The sequence below is a fragment of the Arachis stenosperma genome, chromosome 8 (genome assembly GCF_014773155.1).
Source record: "Arachis stenosperma cultivar V10309 chromosome 8, arast.V10309.gnm1.PFL2, whole genome shotgun sequence".
Taxonomy (NCBI): Eukaryota; Viridiplantae; Streptophyta; class Magnoliopsida; order Fabales; family Fabaceae; genus Arachis; species Arachis stenosperma.
The window spans coordinates 30,544,091-30,558,989 of NC_080384.1; the positions used below are offsets into that span (position 1 = coordinate 30,544,091).

The window sequence follows — 14,899 nt, forward strand, 5'->3', positions numbered from 1 at the left end:
GAGATGAAATATTCGTTGTAGGCTCATTTTTAATATCCAAGTTAGATTATCTTTCCATGTTACTTGATTCTGTTGATAGAACCTTGATCAATCCGGTTCCTTATTCGGCTGTAGTCATGAAGTTTAAATTGGAAATAACAAACCATACGACCATTAATTAAGTTAATGTCGTTTGGAGTCCTTCACCATGTACCTCCCAAACACAAGATATTTTTATGTACTAGGACTTACTGGGACTAACGTATGAGACATAGCAGGAATGTTTTTACAACTATATTACTTGAAGTTCACCCTTTTTAGTTGGTCATTTTAAATTCGGACTGGTGTATGTGGCAGACAATTTGTGTTTAAGTTTTAATTTTATTCGTGGGCCCTAAAGGTGTTGTTAGGAAAAAAAATCTTTTTTAAAACGTCACTAATTATACATTATGACCAAAAATTCTAAATGACATTTAAGTGGGCCCGTGAGAATGTACGTGTTTTGGAAATATAGTACGTTTCTTTTTTTTCCTTGACTTTTTTTGAAAACCCAAAACCGGGAGAGTGCTGCAACTTAAAAATAACAAAGTTAAAGAATCAAATAAACCCAGCATTCTTGAGGGAATACAATATTGTTACAATTATTTTGTTATGGCCACAAACAAATGTTAAACAAGAAGAATACTTAAAACTCTAACAGTTAACCGGAAATTTTTTTCATCTTTAATGCTTAAAATAATCCATTGTTTTCCCACATACTAATGTTGTCATATATGATACGTGTGTATAGGATCATTTGCATTCAGTAGCATTGTATTTGCATGCTATAGCAGTCAATATCTGGTCGATACACTAATGATAACCAAACATAGACGCAATAAATTAGAAACCAACATACGCACCATAAATACAAACCATAGTATATCAAAGCTGATCACCAAATGTCAAACACATTACATCACATACAAAATAACACATTAAGGATAACATTTTGATTAATTACACTACACAAGAAAGTATATGGTCTCCATAAATCTGTTAATTTGACCCCTGGTTGACAGACGATTCAGGAGAGGTCTGGGGTCGGTGTCGCTTACTAGGACCTGCCTCAGCCCCCCCCACCATGTTGCCTCTTGTTTACACTGTAGTTGAGTCGAAAAAACTTAGGCAGAAAACATAAAAACATGAGAAATTATACAACAAAATAATGGTCCATTGTTACTCACCCTGACTGCTGAGTATCGAAATTTTGCTGTTGTTGGATCCGGCGGTGATTCCTCAGGAACATCTCGGTCTGGTAGACTCTAAGTTGGGCTTCTTTGTTGAAGTAAGCCCCGCACACCGAAGCTAAGCGTTGAACGATATAGTCAGGCAAAACCTTTGCCGCATACAGTTCATCAACAACACACGGAGGTTCATCTTTCCGGTTAATGTCCCGGACGAGCATGTAGAATACTCCCCAGCCGACGTACCTAAGCTCCACACTCAGCAAAGAACTTCTTCTGTACATGCACCGTATCCTTCCTAAATCAGCTCCCTTTATCCAGAACCTGTTACCTTCTTGCTTGGGTGTGATGTGGAGGCAATTGTCTTGAGTGTCAACCAAATAAAGATCAGTGGTACTGTACCACTTGAAGAGATTCACAATATTAGGTGGGAATTCAACATCATCCTGTGGCGGAACAAGACAAAACCATGGTAAGTTAATTTTCCAAACGTTTTTTAACATATGGTCATAACAACAAAGGAATGCAAAATTGTGGATATACGTACATCTGTTGCAAATAGCCCAAACACATAGAACTGGTTGTACGATTGTTGAATGTTCCTTAATGCATTAACATACCTAAACCAACATGTAGAAACAACAACGAATAAAACAGAGTGGCCATAAACCATAAAACAAGGGAGTAGCCAAACATTTTGTCACTCTTTATTTAATTAATCAATGCATTCAGTTATTTCAATATGTTCCATTTTATTATTTACAGATACGGCTGCTATCAAACGAGGTGGCAAAAATTAAAGAAGATGGTTACCGGAATCCAGACTCCATTCTAGATTAATTACTTCAACGATTGCTGTGGTTGAAGGGAGGGAGTTGCCAACGAAGTTTTCAGACGAACAATAGTTGCTTTATCAACGTAACTTTTTTCCTTCTTCAGTTGCTTTGCTATGTGACTATGTTAGTTGAGAATTTATTAATCCTTTTAATGTAAAATTAATCCAAACGTCGAGTCAGTGGTAGAGTGTACTTATTATTAGCCAAGTATGTGTTATCCGAAATTTTAGAAAACGTAACATAAAATTGATTATCAAAATGTTTTGGAAATGTGTCGTTTATAAATGTGCAAAGATTTTTTTTAATTTTATGAAGTTTAATAATTTTCGTAGAAGAATCTAGATATAAACGATAATAGTTACGAAATAGTTAGTCACAGGCATGTTAAAAAAGAAAAAAAGAAACCCAATAATCAGGTTATATAAAAAACTGAATTTAATTTTAAAAAGTTTAAAACGTTTGTTTCGACTTTCTAGCGGTTTTGATTTAATCTAGCATTAATTTCGGTAGTATCAATTGTTGAAGAATTTAATTTTCAAAGGAAATAGTAGTAGTTACGTATAAACCGACTTATTAAATTAATGCGGTTAATAGCAATCAATTAATAATTGATTTTTTCCTAGGAATTTTTTTTTTGGAGTTAAACTAAATTTTATTTAGTATTTCGTTGAAAACGAACTTCGAAGGAGAGGGATTTACGGGGAGTTATTGGGATAGAACAGAATATTAGTTGGAGATTATCGAAAACCACAACGTTTAAGTAGCTGAATAAATTACTCACTAAATTTTTTTGTAAAAACGCCGCGTTTTTAACCCCTCATTTTTTTACTTTATATATTCCTTTGAGTCACAAGCGTGCAAGATAAGTATCCTTCTGTAATCACTATTCACCTTCCATCTTCCTTTAAAAAAAAAACCCTTAAAGCAACCCCAGCATAACACAGAATACACTGCTGTAGGCATCGACTCCAACAGCTTCGTCTCGGAGAATATGTCAAACAAGGTGAAACTCTATCCTAACTCTTATCCTGATAGTGGTCTTTAGTTTATCATCATCTGCATTTAGTGTCAATGTACTAAAAATGCAATCGTAGTAAAATCAAATTAAGATGGTTAGAGCATTTATTAAATGATTGGGGGAATGATTTGGGTTTCTGATTTGATCGTCTGAAAAGGATTTTATGCATTTAGGTTTGATTAAGATTGTTCTGCTAAAGATTCAATAGATCACGACAGTAAATGATCATAACAAAATATAGTTGCACTGTGTGTGGAAAAATTGAACCACTTAGTTTCCAATTTCAAAAACATGCATGTGTGTTGATTTTTAATCAGAAGCTTCTGCTGTATGGGTTTTTTTAAATGAACGCTGACCTTTTTCTTTCTGAACTTGGCCTCTGTGTGACACTTGCCATAGACGACGACTTCGAAGGACAAGGGTAAGAGAGTCCAAGAGATTGATAATGGTACGACACAAAGCTACAAGATGAGGTTTCTGAAGCCAATAATAAGGCCTTCAATGTTCAAACTGGTAACTAACATCCGTTTCGGTAACACCTGTTAATTTTAGATTTGTTGCAATGCTATCGATGTTTTGACAGAACTTCACCAATTTGTAACAGTCATTACCTATAACTCCCGCTGAGCTACCAAACCGTACCCCCTACCTGGACCTGGTTGTGCCTGACGGAAGGAATAACCCCTGTAGGTGCTTCTGGACACAGCTCCAAAGTGGCAAAATTGCATTGACTCGAGGCTGGGAGGAGTTCTATCAGATGTACAAGATCAATCTGGACTCCATGCTATATTTCACACACAAAGGAAACTCCACTTTCCAAGTTAGGATTTTTGATTTTGGTGGTATTGAGAACTCGTACCAACTCCGTGATCCTGAAGAACCACCATATATAAGGACTGGTAATTATGAAATTACAAAGTGTATCAACATCCCTCCTTCAGCCAGTGCTAGAGCGGTTGCCGCAAAGGTCAAAAGCAAGTGGCCTTTCTTTGTGATGGACCTAACTGCTCGCATGATGTCGTCGCGATTATTGGTAAGCGCTAAGTTGTTAAGACAGTTTGGTTGGAATGATGTTTTACTGAAGTAAGCGTTAACGTAGATAATGCTAACTGAAATTTCTTGTGCTATAAACAGCCGAACGTCCCTCATCTCAGTCACTTCACTGGTCAGAGACACCCTCTCATCCTCACACATGGCCACATACAGGTCGAAGCTACATATACAAGGTATAGTGGAAAAAGGGATGGAAGCTTCGGCGTCATTTCTGGAGGATGGGAGAACTTTGCTTCATTGTGCAACTTCAAGCCAGGTGGCGTGGGTGTCTTCGAGGTGATATCAACGGAGCCAGTGACGATCATCCAGGTCCGATACAGATAGGATGCAGAAGGATGAGTGACTGAAGGCGCTTAGCCCCTGTGTTTGAGCTCAGTGTCAAAATATATCATGTACGACTTTTGCATTAGGTTTAGAAAGTATTATATGTGTTTTGTTTGTTGAACAGTTATAATGACTTTTTTTTTGGTGTTATGAAATTGAAAACAACTTTTGGTAGTAACCCTAAAACAGAATCGCATTCGCAAATGTTATACTTTTCTGCTCGTTTTTTTAATTGAGTTTTCCATTTTAACTTGATTGGACAGAAATTAGTTTTCCAAGTACAAAAGGCAGAGTTGCCTTAATTTTTTTAATTATGATGTATAGCCAGAATAAATGTTTGATGGCCTTTACAAAAAATTATAAAAAAAATCTGGCCCAATAGGCAAGGAAGAAAACAAAACCTCGTATTTTTTTATGTGATCCTATCGCTTATATGTTGGGCTTTAAATTTACAATGTAAAGGGGGGTTTTTTTTAAAAAAATTGATTTAGTTTGACCTCAAAATGTTAAAGAAAAAAAAGTAAATCGAGAAACATGAAAGGGTTTAATGAACAGTTTTTTTTAACTTGGTTTAATGAGAAATGTTTTTCTTTTTTGACACATGAACAGAATAGTAAAAACTTTTTTCGGCCCAATCAATGAGTAAAATAGCCCAACCGTAGTTTATTTTAATCAATCAAGGGTGGGTAATTTATTGTTGTTGGGCTTGGATCTCAGTTGGGTCACTGGTCTAGAGTGGAGTGTCTTCCTTTTTTTTTAATTATTTTGCAGGTCCAGCGCATAGATAAGAAGAGGTGGATCTGGAAGAGAAGAACGAGAACCACAAATTGCCGATCCTAATGAGATAAGACTTTATCCACATCCAATATCACTCTATCCAACACCAAGTGAGGGTTCTACAAATGGGCAGATTGTCTTCAACCCCATCAACGCTCGTTCGGTTGAGGTTTTCCCTAATTTCACAAATCGTCACAATTAGCGGTAGTATCATGGATGCCCTGAATCGACTCACAGGATGGGTTGTTTCTCGCTAAATCAAAGTGGCTCTTTCGTCGATACGATGGTAAGTTCTTCTCGATTTATGGAATAATTTGTGAAGTCATTATATTAGGTTGTATATTTGGAGATGATTTTGTTGGAACACGGTTGTTAACGTATATAATTGATTTGATGAATGACTTATTGAGTGTTTTATACCTGATGTGTCTGTCTGGGATTTCAGATTGTGTTCTGGAAGCAGTGTTCTTTCAAAGTGTTGCTGGGTGGACATTTGTGTTCCAAGATGCACATTGGTTGATGAAATTGACAGCAATGGGGTTGCCGTCGCCGTTCAGATGCTGGAAACTGCAGTAACATGTGAAGCCACTCAATAACCGAACCCAAAGCAGCCAACAAATCTGACTATGAAGGTAAGACAATGGCGTGATGGTTGTAATGTGAATAAAATTTTAAGGGTTACTTGGTTAGGCTCTTTTAAGACAATGTTGTCGGAGTCAATATTGTCGGAGATACCAGCGGGTGACGGAAAAAAGGTTTGACTCAGAAAAAATATAGATGCTCGTGTATGTTTGAATGAAAGTTGGTATGGAGTTGTTGGTTTCTTAGCGCTAAGGCTTGGGTATTTTGTTGTTTTTTTGTACACTGGTAAATCCATGATGAATTCCTTATGACACTACTGAGTGAATAGATGATTGAATTTTCGAGGTTGATCGGTTTCCATCACGAGCACCGGATGTGGGAAATGATTTTCCGTATCACTTCCTGCTGGTCGTTATGAAAACATTTCAAACTTGACTACTCAAACTTTGATTCGCTCAAAGTGGATCACAAATAATTCGTATAAGGATTTAACATGTACTTGAAAACCACAAAATATCCATGTTTTAGTCCTAAGAACTCAGGAAGTGCATACCAACCTTCATTTAACCATACACTATCATCTACATTCCTCCGTCTGACTTTCATTCCGTCTGACTTTCATTCCGTCACCAGTTGGTAGCTCCGACAAAATTGGAGTTGATAATCATTCCCACTTGGTTTTGTCTCGAGTAATTCATAATTTTCATACGTAGCGGAACTCCGTATATGTTTCACGAACAGTTGTACTTACGACCGCGGTACCTTTTCCACATACTTATGCACGGAAGAAAAAAGCAAAATATTAACTAACCATATCTCATCTCAATGCACGACGAGGATGCGCGAAGGGAACAGATGACGTTGCTTCTCCCCCAAGAGATCAGGAAGATGGTGAAAATGAGAAGTACCATTCCCAAACCAACTTAGGCACTTGTGCTGCGGCACCGATTCATTTTTCCACGGAAGAAATCCGTCTAGAGGTAAAAAAAAAGATGCTTCTTGTTGTAATTTAGAGTACAAGTGTCTCGGATGGTGTTTGGGCGCATGCAGTAGACCTATTAAAATAATCTGATTAATGTATGGTTGGTCCATGTGATGTATTTCTTTGAATTTATATACTTATATTTAACATAGGTTGTTGTTGTGTATGTAGGTGGAACACTGGGAAAGGAAATTGATGAAGAACCTAGAACCCAAAGGCTAAAGGGTAACTAGCAGTTTCGTGGATCCTTTTTTTATTCTTCTTGTTGAATTAATTGAATTTTTTGATTCATCTAATGTGTATAGTTGTCGTGATGAGTTTTCTTAATATCAGGTCCTAATACTAAACAATGTTACGGATGCTGGATGACTACATTCTGAAAATATTCAAGCTCTCAATGCCAGGAAGGAAAACCCTGCCTGTCAAAGTAAAATCATGCCGTAGTCAAGTAGCTGAGAACATAGAAATCTTCGTTATTGTACAACTTAAAGGAAATGTCGGCAGTGTTTCAAACATTTATTGTTTCTAGTGTTAAATTCAGTCAGTATGTAAGACTCTAACAACCTCAAAATGTTATTGAACCTAACAATCGAAACTATGATATGAGCCAATAAAAATGTGTTTCTGTTTACGAATTATCTGCTTCATATATCGATATATATTTTAAACTGCTTTCATACGAAGTGTGCCATTTTCCCTAAAATAAAATTTTCAATGAATACAGGAAATCCATAATAACAAAGCAGATTCACAAACTCAACGTTACAAAAGAGATTCGTAACCGTCTAAGAACAATTCAACCTTGGTGACTACAACCCATTCAATCAAATAATTTGGTTGGTAAATCAAATGCAATAAGAAAGGAAAAAAATTCATTTAACACAGCTCTGTTTTTTCAACTGTATTGCATAACCACAATGGTAGGAAATCCTTACTCCAAATGCAACCACAATAAACTTCAACTAAAATACAGCAATGTAAGCAAAACACATGCATATTGATTATTGTCATCATAATGGACTAAGTAGGGAAAAAAATCAATTTACACAACTCTAATTGATCAACTGAATTGCATAATCACAATGGTTGCAAATCGTTACCCAAAAGTCAACCGCAATTTACTGCAACAAGAACACAGCAATGTTCATACTTAACGTAAATAACTACAACTAAAAAACTCCTCAATACCAAGCAGTGACTAATACATTGCGGTCAGTAAATCAGGATAGATCATGCTTTTAGAACCAATTATACTTGCATTGCACTAAATTCAGAAGACTAATTCCTTGAAATGGTCAAAGTGTCCTGTGCATCGACGCGAACAATGCCATGTACGATCCTTGTTTGTTGCCACAAGGCAGTGACGATGTTAACGGATCTCGGACATCGATCTGCACATGTCGTGTGTCACATTTATCATCAACGACATCATTAACGCAATCATAGTTCTTGAATGAATGTCTCTTGTCCTGCTGTGACTCCTTCACCTGCTGATAACATCATAATCCCCAATCAGAAACTATAATCATGCATAAAACCATAATGGTCATTCATCGCAAAGTGGTTAAGAGGAGTTTTACGCATCACACCTGTGTTAACGAGTAGAGATTTTTATTGAAAACACCATTCGTGGACGCGATGTCAATGGATTCGCTGCTTTCATGGAGGCTCCGCTGTTTTATATTTTTTTTTTTATACAAGAAGTCCGAGATCATCATTAATTTACCCGGTTCATGACACGGAAATTAGATGTTTATATTCAAAAAAATTACCTCAACAAAAGTGTTGTCTTTACCCTTCCGGTTCCTCATACCCGTCGCCGTAAACTTCCTTGTTCCACCCTTTTTAAAAGGCTGCCCAAACAGAGAAACATTCACATAGTTTAATGGTTTTTAAAGGGACACACACCGAACAAGATTTTCACAGCAGGAGCCTATTTCGAATAAACAGATCGTACCTTGGTATTAGGTCCTGAGTGGTGTTCGGACTTAATTGAGAACGACCTTGAAGAATTAGCAAACCTTTGTGGACTAAAACCTGAGTCCTTGGCTGATGCATTGCCGTATGATCGATCGCGAGGGTTGCCTTCCACACTATGCTGCATCAGATCTGGACAGCGCTTGTAGTAATGACCGTACTTGTGGCAATTAGAGCATGCTCTCTTCTTCCTCCAAGAAGACCTCTTGGAAGGGGCTCCTTTGCTTCTGACAACGAATGGATCGTTGATGCCTTCCACGTTAACATTAGGAGTTGACTTGCCTTGTTTGCGTGACTGCAGGCGGATAACTAAATTGACAAGTTCAGACTGGACTTCATCAAAGTCTGCAAGATCCTTGCAAGCAATATCACACAGCTTGTTGCAATTCGATGCCAACGCTCCAACTCGAAACTTTAAGACCCTTTCGATGTCATCATTCACAGGCATATCTGTGCTAATAAATTCGTTCTTTGCATTCTTTGTCCACCTTTTGTATATCAACGAATCTGGAAACTCAAGTATGTTTTCGAACTTCATGGCACAGAAGATATGACTACAGGGAATACCACGTGATTCAAACAGCTTGCACGAGCACGAGAACAGATTCTTACCTCTATCGACTTCCACCCGGCGATCTTTGGCCGGGTCTCCCAGAGCAGTCACACTGAACTCAACCTTGTCCAAGGTTGTGCTTAGTACCGTTATATTCAAAGCCCCTGCCCTCTGAATCTCATTACGAATTTCCTTGAAAATGTTTCGCGTGAAATAACAGGATGCAGATCTTTCATATACCTCCAATGAGGTAATCATCACAGGCTCTGAGCACTGAGACTTAAAGTCAGCTATTAATTCATTGTTTCTATACTCCTTTAAGGCCCTATCCAGGTTATGCATGAAGTCAATGAGGGTGTTCTTGCGATTAACATAAAATCTGATGAGAGAATTTATACCTTCACACTGTGATGTCGTCCTTATGTAACCGAAAAACTTATCCCGGAGGAAACAATGGGACCACATCTCACGGGTTTCGTACGTCTTCTCCATCCAGGTACTGCCAACAAGGTTGTGCTTATCCAAAATGGCTGTCCATCTCCGATCAAAGTCTCTCTGGTCGTTGTTGTCGTATATAAGACCCTTAAAATCGCGTAGGAAATTAGGATTCTTTATATTTTCACATGCATTTCTCTGCAGATGCCAGCCGCATAACCGATGGGTCGCATCAGGCAGAACATTCTTGATTGCATCTCGCATGGCAAGGTCTCCGTCAGTTATTACTGCTTTTGGACTTTTCCCACCCATCGCTTCAACAAAGGTTTCCAACAACCACTTATACGTCTCTGTGGTTTCGTCGGATAGTAGGCCAGAGCCGAAGATAACAGTCTGCCCGTGATGATTGCATCCAGAGAAAATGACCAAAGGCTTGTTGTATTTATTCTTCTTGTAGGTTGAATCAAAGGCAACAATATCTCCAAAGCAGTGATAGTCGATAATTGACTGCCCATCTGCCCAAAAAATATGCTCCAGCCTTTCGTCACTAGTGAACGTATACTTTCCAAAGAACAGTGGATCGTTGTTTGACTTGCCAATCAAATAGTTTATTGCCGCATTGGCATCCCCGTTTTTAACTTTTGCCCGACGATAGCGATCGATGTGGTTGTACAAATCTTTCCGTGTGAAGCCAGCATGACGATATCCACCCTTCTGGAATGCAATATACCCCATAATATGGCAGCTCTTGACACCAAAATTATGAAGATTTTCCACTTGGACTCTATCAGTCACAGTGAGACGACGATTGACCGGTACCAGATGCGCAAATTGGGGTGGCGTCAGATCGTGGTTGTGAGATTCCACAAAACATGATACCTTCCATCTACCGCAGCCGTAGTCAAGCTTTATCCTAAGCCGAGCTGGACACTTGGTTCGCGTTAGTGACCTTGCCTCCCTTGATCTATCATCCATATCAAGATACCTCATATTTCTCCAGCCCTCTTTGTTGCAAACAAGTTGCCTGCTAATGATTCTACCTTCATTATCCCTAACCACGTCGTCCTTCCTCATTACAAATCCATGCCAACAAGAATAAGCGTTATAAAATTGGCAAGCCTCATCCTCCGTCCTAAACTCCAGGTTCCAAATATCCTCTACCATTAAATCCGCTATTCTTTTTACACCACAAACTTCTTCACTCTTGCTAGTGGAATCCAGAGAATCCACATCGTCGCCATCAGCATCATCTTCTACATTCGGTTGATAATCGAAATCAACACCCAAATCATTATCAGAATCATTATTAACATCATCCTCCTTTATGGACATAATTTAACCCCTGCCATAATTTTACCCAGAAATGTCAATTAACAGAGCCAATGGCAGCAACGAAGGAAAATAAACTAAGCTGCATGTAAAATTAAATGAACCAAATCCAATTAAACTAACCCAATTATTTTGGACCCCAGTATTAGGTTTTAATTTCAATTCCCCAAACCTAGCCACAGCGAAGAACTGGACAATGTTGCTTTATTTGCAAAATCCATAATAGCAATCCAACACCGTAAACAGAAAACCGTTGAAAAGGCTTAGACTATCATCAAAATTAAACTAATCTGGATTAACAAAAAAACTTAATCGGACATACCTTGATGAGAACCAGAGGTTGAGCTTCAACGGATAAAAATTGCACTGTCGGAGTCGGAGGGGGGTGACCTTTACCTAATCCGACGCACCTAATTCGAAGGCAGCCGAAAGATGAATGTTGTTAAACCAGCTTCCAGCAGCCACAACTTCGGATCTAGCAGAAGTTCTGCTACAAAATTCTCCTCAGTTTAGCGTTCGCCATCTCCTCAGTTGACGTCGATGCCTAGCCGACGGAACCAGAGTACCAGTTCCGGCTCCTGTTACTCAAAGGAGATCAATATTGCTAAATGGACGCTGGGTGGATTCCTCTCTGGTGTAACACTCAACGATTGCGAAAAAACCAAACAGGGTTGGATAGTGGGTTGTTGGAAAATATTGCTCTCTGGAGGGTACTTTTTAAAATGAAAAATAAGTGATATAGTAGAAATTATAATTGCAAATATTCCCCAATACACTATACAATATGTATATACTCTAATTAATGAAGTATCTATTATGGTATATGTTCATTAAAAGCTTTTGCTATAACCAATGAATGCATTAAAGTAAGGTTGAAAACTTTTTTGATCAATGGCTGAGATGAAGACACATGTGCAAGGGTAACTTACCCACAAAATTACCATGGGTTTGGAAGAATTCACCAATTAATTAATGTTAAACCAAGTTGTGCTACTATATATATATTATTAGGATCCTAGGTTTCTTGCTATATATCAATAAGCAACTTACACGCCATTGAAGAACAAGTAAGGCTTGTAAAGATGAACCAAGCGCATAGCAATTTGGATCTTCCTTTTATTCTCAAGATACATTCCCTTAAAACTATGGCACAACATTGCATTGGCCAGCTTTTGTCCCTACATATATAGTATAATATAATTTAATATAATGCAAGTTAAAGTGTGTAAGACTTAATTGAAATGACTTTGGTCTCTATTTGAAAGGCAAAATATTTTTTTAAGAAAAAGCCTAGAGTTCAGCATTTAATCACTAAAACAAAAGTAAATAATTTTATATTATTAGATGTACGTAATTTTTATACCATTAAAAATATTAATGATGGCTAATTTAAGAAAGACAACACGTTTTTTTACAATTCAAAAATTTTTAACTAGTCTTTAATTATTCAATTAATTAGTCTAAGCTGTTATGGATTTTGTTAGGTAGACAATGACTTTTGTGAACAATGTGAACAATAAACTTTAAAATTGGTCCAATAAAGTAAAAACACACTACACCCTAAATTACCCACCTAAATGTTAATATTAGAATAACTATCCGTATATTTAATGAATTGAACATCCTGATATATTCATTGTTTACATTATTTAGCATTTTTATTATCTACCTATATTTTTTCATAAATTATTTAAATTATTGGAATCTATTATAAATTTTTGAATTGTAAAAAAACGTGTTCTCTTTCGAATAAATGCTTAAGAATCGAAATATTTATAATATATATATATATATATATATATATATTTACTTAATTAAATTAAATAGTAAAGTAACAGTGATTGGTAGGGATAGTTTGAAATTATGAATTAAATAGTAATAAGAAGCACCTTCAATGGAAGCTGGTAGCGAAAGAACATGTATCTTTTGAAGCTAGCGATGTTTTTCAACATCTTAAGTTTGGCAACCTTGACGGGCTTTCCATCTCTGTTTATCCATGGTTTTGCGGTGAAATATCTTGTGGCATAATCAGAGATATTGACGTATTTGAATGGATTGCTAAAAGATGAGCCCACATGATAAATGATATTATTATCATCACCACTAGTTGGTTGATTTGCATGTGCGACCATGGCCATTAATATTACATTCACCACCATGTCTGCTGGTATCTCATCATCAATCATAATTAATCATTTCTTTATTAAGTTTTCTACTATTGTCACAAACTTATAGAAATACGTACACTCTCTACTAACTAAGAAATAAGAATTGTTAAAGGGTAAAGACACTTAACTTGACTTACTCACCATATCTAAAAGTGCGGTTTGATCCAATATGAAGCATTTTAATTTTCCTTTTCCATAAGTAACAACTACACTGTCTACGGTTCTGTAAATGATAAGGCCAATCAAGAAAATAAATGTCGTCATATATGTTTATATTTTCAAAATACTATATATTTAAAAAAATAATTATATATAAAATAAAAAAATAATATTATACATTTAAATCTTTTTGTTATCCAAGTCCAATCAAATTAGTCTAACATAACAAAATAAGTTATAGTTAGTATTATTCTAAATTTTTTTATTTAATTTTGTTAAACTTGATTCATAAGAATACTTGAAAGTTGAAATCAAATAAAAAATATCTCATTCAATAATTAATAAAATATGAAATTGATAACATTTAATACATATAATATATACGCGCTTACCTTGTACCTTCGATCCATCCTGGAAAAGGTTCCTTGTATGTGCTAGTAATTATTGTAGGGCGTATAATGACAACAGGAATGTTTTCTTTTAAAGATCCTAATAACATTTCTCCCATGGCTTTTGTAAAGACATATGTTTGGCCATCCATATGCGGTTGCTCTGACAAATATTTAATTTAATTTAGAATAAGTAAAAAAAAAAAATTTTAATTAATTAATTTTTTATTGTGTACTTTTTTTTTAAAAAAATCATTTTTTGGAGGATTTAGGTTAGAATTTAAATTTATTTTATAATTTATACTTTAAAATTTAGAATTTAAACTTTAGGATAAAAAAATAGTTTAAAAATAATTACTGATATTAGCTAAAAAATAATTAATTACTAGTTGAATTCTTTAATTTAATTCTGTAAATATGCATTATTATACATAAGTTGTGTTATTGGTGGAAAAAATACGTTAGTTATCATGTTATGAATAAAACAATAATATTAGAGAAACAAAAAATAATTTATCCAAATAATTTAAGTTTATCTTATTTAGTATTTATTTATGGTATAATATATTAAATAAAATTTAAAATAATAAATTTTAATATTTTTTATTAATATTTTTTTGATTACCAAAGACTTCCGTAAATAAAAATAAATTTGTCCATATTCAATTTTCGCATACGAATTTCATTGTAGTTTCAACATGCTATAAGAAAATTAAAACCTTTGAATGCCTAAGTCCTTCATGGCCATTTGAATATCATGTTGTGTGGCACCCTTCTCTTGAAGCTGATTCAAAGTCTCTTGAACCAATTTAATTTCCCTATCAATGTCCAGTTCTGCAACTCCATTTAGTGACACGCCCAATTCACGTGGTTCCTCTAATATTACTCCTTCTCTCTCCCCACATACATAAGCTGCAAGTATAGCAATTTTTTTTCCTTTCCAATAATTAAATACCTACTTTCAATTTCTCTAATCAAATAAAGCAAAAATACCTTTACTTAAACTAACCTGTTGACACGTGGATAACCACTTTTAGCTTAGTACATTGTTTGGCTAAGTTCAACACATGCTTAACTCCTAATGTATTTACACCCAATGCAACATCATATCT

At 35.8% G+C, this 14,899-nt stretch overlaps 1 pseudogene; it reads right to left on the reverse strand.

The window, feature by feature from the left end:
• The window catches only part of LOC130945775 (alcohol-forming fatty acyl-CoA reductase-like), a 31,400-nt pseudogene that overhangs the window by 15,515 nt on the left and 986 nt on the right, over nucleotides 1-14,899 (reverse strand).